Source organism: Mauremys mutica, unplaced genomic scaffold (genome assembly GCF_020497125.1).
Source record: "Mauremys mutica isolate MM-2020 ecotype Southern unplaced genomic scaffold, ASM2049712v1 000466F_np12_subseq_1:43065_obj, whole genome shotgun sequence".
In the NCBI taxonomy this organism is placed as follows: Eukaryota; Metazoa; Chordata; order Testudines; family Geoemydidae; genus Mauremys; species Mauremys mutica.
The window spans coordinates 1-12,043 of NW_025422968.1; positions in this window are offsets into that span (position 1 = coordinate 1).

Genomic DNA, 12,043 nt, shown 5'->3' on the forward strand with positions numbered 1-12,043 from the left:
AACTTGTTTAGGAAGCTCCTTTGCTACGATGTGAGTCAAGCAGTGTCCATTGTCGCTGTGCTATCTCGGAGAAGCCTGCATTGTACACGGTTCCTGGGATAGTCCTTGGGAGTGTGGATCCCTTCAATGGGCCAGCAGCGAGTCTGGCTCCTCCCTTTTCACACCTGAAAGGCTGGTGGGGGGGTATTTCTCAAACCTCATAACATATTTAAGTAACACAGAGCAAAACTTCGTAACTTCCCAACCAATGCGAGCCACACACAATTCAACAAGATATTAATGTTCAACAGATCAAGACTTTTGAAATGATACGTCACAAGGCAGACTTTGAACATACCATGTCTTCATTATATGAGAGTGGTGAATATGGGGCTTCCAGGTGCTGCTCTGAGCACAGCGTGCCACACCTGGGCTGACATTGCAATGGAGACGTACCCTTAGAGTCCATCTCTCCTGGGATAAAGATGGCTCACACCTGACTCTCTGCCATTCCCCACTGGGCCATGACAAGTGTTGTTCATGTTTGTATTCTATAAAGCAGTGGAGCAGATGAAATTTTGCTCCCCAGGTGTGTGTGTGATTCTTTGGACAGGTCTACACTACAAAATTAGGTTGGTGTAATTACTTTACTTAGGCTGGCAATGCAGTTCTATCAAGCTAATCCCGGTATAGATAGTGGCTCAGCTGTCAGAACTTTCTGGAGCTATGAAAGGGGAGGGGCCCAGCCTCTGTAGCAGGAATGGAGGACAGGCGGGGAGTTCACCGCAGGCATGGTGGGATACTGGTGGAAACCAGTTATGGTGATATAATGACCAGCAGCATTTACACTGACATTTGTCACTTTAAGTTTGCTGCAAAAAGCTCTAGGCCTCTCGTCGAGGTGGTTTTATTTTGTCACCAAAACAGGGCAATTTTGTCGCAAGATGTGGTATTGCAGTGTGTGCACCAGCCAAAAACTGCTGATCGAGGGAGCGTTGTGTGTTTTTCACACACCTGAGCAATACAATGATGCTGAAATAACTTTGTAGTGCAGACCTGGCCAAAGATTCACACACACAAACACACACACAGCTTGCAAGGAAAATGTCACCTGCTCCTCTGCTTTGCAGAATCCAACACAAGCAAAGCTTTTCAGGCCCCAGTGGGGATGGCAGGGAGTCAGGTGTGGGCAGACACTGTATTTCAGCCACCCATAGGCACCCTGGCGTAGCTGATTAAAGCACCTGCTTTGTAAACAGGAGATCCTGGGTTCAACGCCTTGTTGAGTAACTGTTGGGGTACCTAGTATTGGCTAACGTGGGAGGACAAAACACAGAGCTAGATGGGCCTTTGGTTCAGCCCAGTGTGGCTGTTTAAATTATACTCACAAGGCACTGATAACAGAATCACTGAAACTTTGAGAGTTAAGAGCTGATTGGTCAGTGTTCCAGCCTGTCACAGATGACCCCCCTCCCTCTGGGACAGGGGAAGGTCTGAGCTCTCACACCAAATGGCTCATTGTGGCTGCCAGAACCTGTGGGCAGCTCATCTAGTTTGCACTGAGGGTTGAGTCCTGCTTTGTGCACCGAGTGTGAGAATGAAAATCCTAAACCGCCCTTTGAAATAACGAAAACAGCAGGACGTGTTATTGTCCCTGTCCCAAAGCAGACAGACCAATGGAGAAATGCCATTGAGTCCAGGGTAATACTCCACTGCCATTTTACCTTTTTCACTTGCTAAACTCCCTCCCAACCTTGAGGGCTCCCAGAGCTTGAGCTGAGATGTCTACACTGCAAATTTACCACCCACGGCCCTAGCCTGGGAGACGGCACTGGCACGGGACAGGCGTGGGTGTTTCATTGCAGTGTGGACATAGCCTAGCATTAATGTCTACACTGCCATTAACACACCCAAGTCACTATTCTCAAACCCTGGGTCAGTTGATTCAGGCTTGTGGGGCTTGTGCTGCAGGGTTATAAAATTACAGTGTAGACACTTGGGCTTGAGCCCAGCTCCAAGACCCCACGAGGGGTGAGGGTCTCCGAGCCTGGGCTCCAGTCTGAGCCCAGGAGCCCAAATCAGATCATCCAGGCCAGCCGGGCCAGGGGGATTTTATCACAGTATAGATGCCCTCTCAGGGTATGTCTACACTGCAATGTAAGCCCAGGGTTAGCAGAAGTCATGTCAGCAGCCCCAACACATAAACATAAACCACGAGGGAAAGACCCCTCCCCCAAATCAGCTGGGCAGTGTCCTTCTCCCTACGGTTCATAAGTCCAGCAACCAAACGTCCTTTAACATGAGCCATCCCCACTCTGCACCTCACTCACAGCTGTTGTTCTTAGTCAGTGCAAGCCCCGAGGTGCCTCTGTACAGTTCACCCCCCCATCCTGGGTGGAAAAGGGGGAAAATAAGAAGGTACCGTATTCACTATGTTGTCTAGGGACTCACTCATCCCTCCACTGCCACTCTGTGTTAGGGTTGGTCTAACACCTAAATTTTAGTATTAGGACCCAGGACACAACCCCCTTGGCTTTGGAACCCTGTCCCCTGCCTAGCAAGTGCTATTGAATTGAGGGTGAGTCCCTCAATCAGGGTCTGCCAAGCACAGTTGTGCTGCTCTCGCTTCACACAACAAGGATAAACAACCCTTTATTTCTCCTGCCCCTGTAACATGGAGACTGGGAATCCAACACCAGCCACAAGTGATTCATTTCCGGCAAGCAACCCAACCTACTTCCAACATTACTGTAAAATCCACATGCAGCCTCATACACGAAAACCTTGCAAGAAAATATTCCTGAGGGGGTCTGAAGCTGGAGGGAAGGAGGGAGCTGTGGGTTGGGACTGAGGGGCACTGGGATTAGGAGGAGGCTGTGGGTTGGTTTTGAGGGGCACTGGGAATAGGAGGGGGCTGTGGGTTGGGATTGAGGGGCACTGGGAATAGGAGGGGGCTGTGGGTTGGGATTGAGGGGTACTGGGAATAGGAGTGGGCTGTGGGTTGGGATTGAGGGGCACTGGGAATAGGAGGGGGCTGTGGGTTGGGATTGAGGGGTACTGGGGATAGGAGGGGGCTGTGGGTTGGGATTGAGGGGCACTGGGGATAGGAGGGGGCTGTGGGTTGGGATTGAGGGGCACTGGGAATAGGAGGGGGCTGTGGGTTGGGATTGAGGGGTACTGGGAATAGGAGGGGGCTGTGGGTTGGGATTGAGGGGCACTGGGAATAGGAGGGGGCTGTGGGTTGGGATTGAGGGGCACTGGGGATAGGAGGGGGCTGTGGGTTGGGATTGAGGGGCACTGGGGATAGGAGGGGGCTGTGGGTTGGGACAGAGGAGAAGGGTGAAGAGGAGCAGGCTCTGGTTGGGAGTGAGGAGCAGTGAGCATAGGAGGGACTGAGGGTTGGGATTGAGGGGCACTGGGAAAAGAGGGGACATGGGTTTAGGCTGAAGAGCATCTTCATTTGGGGATCCAGCAGGAACGGGGAAGGCAGCAGGTGATTCTAATTCCTTAGGGATATTCTGTGTTTGTATGTGTGTGTGTGTGTGTGTGTGCAGGGGAGGAACATGCTCTATGGCCAGAGGCCTTTATTCCTCCAGGCTGCAAGGACAGAGGGGCTGTCAGGAAGTTGCCCCTTCAAACCCACACACAAAAAGGGCCTTCTGAGGAAAGGGAAAATCCTGAAGAGAAAAAGTAACATCAAAGAGAACTACAGAAACGACAGTGTAAGATCTTGGTGAGTAGTTTATCACCTGACCATGGACTTGAAGCCTGGACCTTCAGATTAAAACAATACGGGAAACCTGCTGCTCTCTCTGGCCTGGTGAGAGGGCTGTGCCGATCGGGTGTCCGCACTAAGCTCGGCATCAATATGGTGATCCCTGGGAAGCTGGGGGTCCCCAGGTTGCCTAAGGAGGGGTGAACCGGCCCAGGTCAGAAAACAGAGCAGGTCAAAACTCCCGTGCCGATCAGTAGTCGGGTCGCGCCTGTGAATAGCCCCTGCAGCATAGCCTGGGCAAGACAGTGAGACACGGTCTCTTTTTATACACTCCCCACCCCCGCAGAGCCTGGGTGGGGGGATGGGAGCACCCATTGTGGGGATCCTGAACTGGTGGGAGGGAGGCACCATGTACCAGGGATCCCGAAACGCAGAACAGGGACACCCACACACCAGGTGTCTTGCAGCAAGAGCTGCAGTCTTGATTTAGAAACTGCAAGTGATGGGGAATTTACCATCTCCCTTGAGGAGCTTGTTCCACTAGATAATTAGCCTCACGGTTAAAAAATGGTCATTTCCAGTTGGGATTTTCTGACATCGACTGCAAGCCAATTGGGTCTTGTTCAATCTTTGTCTGGTGAATTAAAGAACCCTTTAAATCACATAGTCCCCCCTCTGGGAATTTGTAAAACATATTTAAAACAGTGATTAAATCGCCTCTTAACCTCCAGTCAATGAAATCAATTGTGCCACACTCAGTTTTGCAGAGATTTGGAGACTAAGGCCAGAAGAGATGGTTAGATCATCTCATATGACCCCTCTGCACATCACAGGCCTCCTGTATGGTGCAGGTGCGAGTTTTGGACCAAAGCAGACTCCAGAAAGGCACCTCCTCAAGGGATGGAGAAAGCACCACTTCCCTTGGTAGTCTGGAGGAAATTGATGCTGTGAGGGGCAGGGAATTCACCCCAAGGCCACACTTGTGAGTCTGTATCATAACACGCATGCACAACAGCACTGCACAAAGTTTGTACACGTCACCTTAGCTCTGATGGCAGGGGTGGGTGTGGCGGTGACTTCACAAGGGCCTTTTGCAGCACCTCAGCTGATTGGTGAAAGTAGGTTGGGAGGCGGTGACCTCACAGAGCGTCCATGACAACGGCCAGGTAGGACAGGCTGCAGGGCTGGGGAGATCTCAGAGACCCCCGTGGCTTTGCTGCGGAGAGTCTCCTTCTTTAGGTCTCTCCTTGAGGACTGAGAGAGGATTCTGGGTCCTGCCTGTGAGCGCGAGGAGGAGCCTCCTTGGAGTTTTCCCCTTTCCCACTGCTAATTGAGCGAGAAGACAGACGTCCCTGTGGAGCAGGTAAGAGCCCCAGAGAGGTTTGGTACCTAGGCAGCCTGACCCACCTGGTGCTGGCCAAATTCAAGGCATGGAAAACACTAAGTTAAGATGGGAGATTTTTTTTACCACCTAGGCCTTAGTCCATTAGAGTCAGGGGGACATTGGGGTTCATCATTTTTGGTTTCCCTTTTTCCTACTTCCGTCCCTCGACTGGCGAGGAGGGGGCTACTCTTTAGCCCTCGTGGAGGGAGGCCGTCCCAAAGAGATGGGACAGGAAGACTGCTCTGAGAGCGATCCTCACTGGTGACCTGAGCCATCCCTGGGCTGTCTGGGGAACCCTCAGCCTCCGCCAGAGTCTCAATGTTGATTGGCTGAGCAGGGGATCTAGTGACAGGGAGGAGACTCAGGACTTTGTTGTTCTCTTTTAAGGCCCAGCAAATAAGCCAGAACCAATCATCTGCTTGGTGAATTGTTCTCCTTCCTTCTCGCCATTGGCTGTCTCTGAGCCGTTCCTGGTTCTCTCGGATGGTCTAGTGCTTCTACAACACGTGCTGAATAATCAGTGTGAATGGTGGTTGGTCTGTAGCTCATTCGAGGTCACTTTGTTCTGATCATTCAGTGTGTGAAACTCCAGACTGATGGTTAGTTTGACAGTCAGGACACCCGGGTCCTGTTCCCAACACTGTGCAAACAGGCTCTGGGATGTAAGACAAGGCCCTTCGCCTTTCTCAGCCTTCGTTTCTCCCTCTGTCGGTTAGGGTTAACAAGCCTCTCACAGCTGCCTCCTGGGGAGATGTGGGGACCTGTCTGAGAGGTCACTAGTAGCAGTGTAGCACAGGAGGTGTCCTATCGGGTTGAGTCATTGCAGATTATGATGTAGTGCAGCAGACCCCCGTTTTCCCAACCTTGCATTATGCAGCTTTCCATGTTAACCTAACCACCAGTGCACACAGGTGCAGCAGCCGGCGATTTGTCCTGTGGCCGCTAGGTGGCGCTGCCGCCTCGCACTGTCCCGTTCCCCTGGGTATCCGAATGTTTGATAGGGTGACCTGGCCCCACCCGGCCCCGGTTAGATGCCGTCAGTGGGGTCTGCTGTGTAAGGGCTGAAAGAGTCAATTTTACTGGTATTTTATTAGCTTTAAATCAGTAAGGGGAGCAACTACGTACCCTGACTGAAGCATCTTATCTCGTTTCTAAATCAAAGTGTCTCCTCTTTGTGTGCGAAGAGACAGTTTAAGGGGACGTCACAAACGGGAGATGCTTTTGGTTTGGAAAACAAAATAGTTTTGCAAAGAATTTTCATCCAAATTGATTCATGATTCCACAAACCAAACTTGAAAACTGTGTCGATGAAAATTCCACACAGACACACACACAGCCAATTGCTGGGCTCTGTCCCTCCCCCAGGGGGCTTGTTGTCTGCTGATGACAGCGAGAGTGAGATCTGTTGGCTTTTCTCTGTAGCTCTGCCATCGCTTTGCCGTGTGACCTGGGGTAGGTCATTTTCTCTCTCTGTACCTCAGCATCCCAATCTGTGCAATGGGTCGAGAGACACATCTGTAATGACTGGCAGGAGTGAGGCTGGGCAAGAGAACGGGCATTAAAGCACTTTGGGGAGGAGAAAGGGTTGTATCGTGGTGTTGAGCACCAAGGCATTCTGACATTTGTGAAAATGTCTCATCTAGAGAAACAAGAAATGGTCGGGGACAAAGCCTGCGAGAGGATGTGAATCAGAGAAGCCAGGGTATGTGTTTGGGGTCTCACCAGTGCTTCCCACCTGTGAGTGCTTCCCTGTCATGGTAGCTTGGCCTGGGAACAGGAGAAATAGCAAACCAGACGGCGGAGTGAGTGAGTGGGATGAAGTGACAGTGCCACGGGGCAGTGAGGAGCAGGTAACAAGCTTCTCTGCTGCCCAACATAGACCAGAAGGGAAGGGATTTCCCCTACAGTCCTCACCTGCCCTGGCTCTGAGCAGGATTAGCGGCTAAAACCCAGAACTGCCAGAAGCCGTCCAGACCACAGCTGAGAGCTGTGGCACTCTCGGCTCTATCAAATTGTAATAAACTATCCAGGTGTAAAGACCCGGGGACTAGAACCTGGGTTGGCCAATACTCCTGCAGTGCCAGCTGAGCACCAGGGAGCACTGGGGAGGGTAGGCACTACAGGAAGTACCGCCCAGGAGACCCAGAGTGACAGTACCCTGCAGGCCTCTGATTGGCCAAGTGCCCCTACTTAGCCCCGGGGGTTGCCCCAAGAAGTTGTCTGGGCAACCACCTGCTACTCTGCTGGACTTTGCCTTGTTTCCTGATCCCTGACGCCGATTCCTGCCTCTTGGCTCTAACCCGGTACTGCCTCTGATCTCTGAGTCTGACCCCGACTCTTGTTCATGGAGCCTGGCCTTGTGATTTCTCTAACTCTGGCCCAATGATTCCCATCCCTGGCAGGCAGACCTCAGCCCAGCTGTGACCATTAGGCAAGACTGCCTATGCCCTGGTCCCTTACACCTGGGCAGGGATGGTCTCTCACTACTGTTGTGTCCAGCTCCCAGCAGAATGGGGCCCCATATTGGCTGGGCATTTGGATGCTCCCATATAACAGGACATATTAGGGAAAAGAAGCCAGTGCAGGCAAAGCCTTTGAATGAGGTATGAATGGCCACTGATCACTGGGGGGGAAGTATTCCCATCTCCCAGCCACACATATCCCAGGTGAGGGGTCTCTGGGGATATTCCTACAAGCAGAGCAGTCCGTGACCCCAGTGATTTCACGATTCAGTGGCCCACCCTCATTGCCTCCAGCCTTGGTGCAAGTGTCAGGACTGAATTGTGACCACATCTCTGTGCCCCTGGGATCTGAACCATTTAAACCACACTCAGGTTATGTCTACACCCAGCTGGGAGTGAGCTTCCCAGTGCTGGCAGACAGAAGTGTTAGCTTGCCTTGAGCTCGGATGCTAAGAATAGCAGTATAACGGGGAGTCCAGGTGGCAGCTCGGGTTTCCTGCCTGAGAACAAGCCTGCCTGGACTCCTGGGGTACGTACCCGGGAGCTGGCTTGAGCTGCCACCTGTGCTAGCCCAGCTCCACTGCTAGTTTTAGTGCAAGACCTCGAGCTCAGCTAGCACAGGTGGGTCTCTCTACCCCACTGGGAGCTCAGGCCCAGCCGCAGCGTAGACATTCCCTTACAAAGAGTTTAGATACATGTTAGAGTCACTCAGGCTCACGCTGCACCCAGCCGGGCGGCCCCTGCCAGGCTGTGCCATGGTGTCAAGTCCTCCCAGGAACCAGGCTGTGCCTGGAACTTCCCCTAGCCTGGGCCAGCCGCCAGGGCCCGTGTTGCTCACAGAGTGGCCAGTGGTGGCCAGGAAGGGAGTCAGACCAGGGCCCCAGGGCACGGACTCGCAGCCTGTATGACCCCCACTGACAGAGCCCTGGGGGGAGGTGACGCAGCCCCTGCCCTGGCAGACACCCTCGGGGCAATAGCCCTGCAGACTGTCTCAGCTCTGGCTAGGATCAGCCCAGGGGAGCTTCAGGGAGACTCAGGGAAGAGGAGGTCTGGAGGAGCTGCCCACGGACGGCAGTTGTCTGCCAGAGGGGATCAGAGAAGGTTACCAGGCAGGAGGTACCCAAGACCCTGTGGCAGGAAGCAGGAGGTGATTTAAACACAGTCCCTGACTGCATCACTCAGGCTCTCTGGGCTGGGACCCACAGGAGAGGGTGGGCCTGGGTCCCCCTACCACCCAGGGATGGACGGCACTGGGGGTAGATAGAGACTGCTGAGCTCCCTGACCAGGGGTGGCAACAAGAGTAGGAACACTGGACTTTGCCTTTGTGTTCCTGCTGTAACTTCCCTTGTTTTTTTCAATGGGGCAAAAATAAAGTAAGAAACCTGTGAAGGGGGAGCAGTGGAAAAGGGGTTATGTAACCTGGCACAGACTCACCCAGCAGCACCTCCTGCTGGTCATCTCAGGGAATTAGTGTCCAGCCTCCCGAGCCCCCCCTGTCAGCCAGTGTCACGCTACCGCTGGCCCCCATGTCCCTCCTAGACCCCGGGTGACCCTTTCAGTGGGTGCTGCCCCCTGGCAGTACCCCCAGTTTCTCCAGGTCTCCCCACTCAGGGGAACTCCCACCCACTACCCCCACCTCACCTCAGTTGTAGGCTACTGCCAGTCACCAACTCACCCTCGCGCACTGGGGCAGACTGCATTGTAAGCCACTCATCATAGGCAAGGTTGGGTCTGGACCTGCTGCCTCAGCCTACCCATGGGCTTCCCTCTGCAACCCCAGTACCCAGGTGGCTTTAGACTAGGCCGCAGCCTGAGGCTTTCCCAGGGCTGGTGCAACCATTTAGGTGACCTAGGCAGTCACTTAGGGCACTAGGATTAGGGGGGGCACCATTTTTTTCATCAGCAACTGTGGCGGCCGGATCTTCGGCCACCCTAGTCGCTGCCGGCATGTAGGCAGAGGGAGCTGGGACAGGGGAGCGCGGGGAGGGCCGCCTGCAGCAATTAAGGGGGGGAGCAGCACGCAGGGGAACTCCCTGTCCCAGCTCACCCCTGCCCCACCTCCTCCCCAAGCATGCCGTGGCTCCTTCACTTCTCCCACCTCCCAGGCTTGCGGTACCAATCAGCTTAGGTGCCACAAGCCTGGGAGGCGGGAGAAGTGAAGCAGCGACGGCGTGCTCAGGGTGCTCGTGCATGGAGCAGGGGTGAGCTGGGGCGGGGAGGTGCCTCAGGGCGGAGGGTGCGGAGCTGCCATGGGGGGGCGCCTCAGGGAGGAGGTGCGGGGGGGGCGCAAGGTGGAAGTTTTGCCTAGGGCACGAAACATCCTTGCACCGGCCCTGGGCTTTCCAGGCCAGAGCTCCCCAGCTCCCTTGGCCTTCCCCAGCCCTACTCCCCACAGGTACCTGCTCAGCTCCCTAGCAGCCAGGCCCTTCTCCCTCTACAGACAGAGAGAGTATATTTGTGCCCATCCCTCAAAGCCTTTTTATAGGGGCCGGCTGTGGGCTGTTCGAGGCATGGCTCCCAGCTGTGCCTACTTCCCCAATCAGCCTGGGAGCTGCTTGCCCCAGCCCCAGCCCTCTGCTGGGCTCTTCTAAGCTCCTCGGGGCAGGAGTGGGTGACCACCCTGCTACAGGTTAGAAGAGCCCTGAGTCAAAGGCCCAAACCCCTGGGACACTTGAGCCAGCAGCACTTTGCTTGGGGCCAGACTCCTTTCAGACCCGAAAGCGAAGAGACACAAGTCAGTCAGCTGGAGGACTGGAGCTACAGACAAAGGGCTTGTCTACACTGGCAAGTTACTGCGCTGCAACTTTCTCACTCAGGGGGTTTAAAAACACACCACTGTCACCCCCAAGCTCAGCAAGTTACAGTGCTGCAAAGCCATGACTGTGCTTTGAACTTTTAAGTGTAGACATAGCTAAAGACTGACAGATATAAGTTCCATCCCTGAACCAGCTAAGGGAAACTGAGGCAGAGACAATTGCAGTTCTGCTGCTGCTGCATGCCAGGGTTGCTACAGCGCTAAGGTCCCTCAGTTATAGGTGCCTGTTGATACAGATGAAATTAATGAGAGTTAGGCATGGAGGCACATTTGAAAGTCTCACTAGTTGTCTATCTGCATCTTTAGGTGCCTACGTATTTTTAAATAGGTTGCCTTAAATGACTTGATCGTTCGATTCATTCTGCCAGTTCAAAAACATTTTGTATTTGTTTTTGTGATACTTATTCAACTGGAACACACTGGAAAAAACAGATCTTTTCCTCCCAGATTTAGCCCCTCCATCTCCAACGAGAAACCTTCTCATGTAGCCGCAGAAGCAGCAGGGAAGACCAGGCTCCCCTGCCCGGATGCTGCTGGAGGGAAACACACAAACGTCAGAACGGTTCTTTTTTTCAGGATGGAACATCTTCAGCATCTTGTCAGGTCTCCCCTGCGCCCCGAGAGACCCCACAAAGGTGCTCAGCCCGCCAGTTATTCTCCCCTCTTTGGATCAGCTTCAGGAATGGCCAGTTTAAAAATTACTGGACATGAGTCAGCATCTGTTTGCCATTTTCTCTCATTCTCGCAGTTGGAAATAAAATCACCTCAGGTTTTGTCACTTGTCTCAAACATTGAAAAGAAAATTATCTCCAGTTTTGCCCTTTTTTGTCTGTGATTATCAAATATGGAGATAAAATCCTTTCACATTTCCCTTTTCTCTCACATTATTGAACATTTCTCTGTCACCCCCCTCCCCGTCAGGTTCTGCCTCATTTCCCCCCAACATAAGATATCCCCAAATGAAACTGTCCAGCCCCAGGCCTCCCTGTCCCAGTTGCCGCCCCCTCTCCGCCCAGCCCAGCTCCCCCCTCCCCCGACCAACTGCCAGTCACCTGCCCCTCCCCTGCTGCTGCCCCCCCAACTGCCATGCAAAGCCCAGCTACCCCCTCCCCCGACCAACTGCCAGTCACCTGCCCCTCCCCTGCTGCTGCCCCCCCCAACTGCCATGCAAAGCCCAACTACCCTGCTTCGGGGGGGGTCGCCTGGCAGGGGGGCAGGCACAGCCCCCATTATGGTCAGGGGTTACAGCCCCCCCACCCTGGTAACGCGGCATCGCCCCGGGCTCCCTGCTGCCCACGTCAATGGCAGGGCCTGGGGACCCAGCACATCCCAGGTAGTGACTGAGTGTGGATGGAAAGTTCCCTTGGATTTCGCCCTTTTCTCTCTGATAACCCATCATTGACCAACCCCCCTTGATTTCCCCCATTTCCCATTGAATGCCCAAATTAGATGTAAAACACCCTTCAGTTCGGCCTCATCTCTCTCGTTACTGGCGACTGATATAAAATCTCCTCAGATTGTGTCACGTTCTGTCTAATTCTCAAATACTGATGGAAAATCCTCTGCGGCTCTGGGCTCCCCAGTCCCTGTCTGCTGCCACCACGTCTTGTTCTGGAGGGAAACTGTTGCCCCAAGTCATTACCCCAGTGCGGAGGAGGGGAACTAAACTCCCAAAGGACCAATTTTT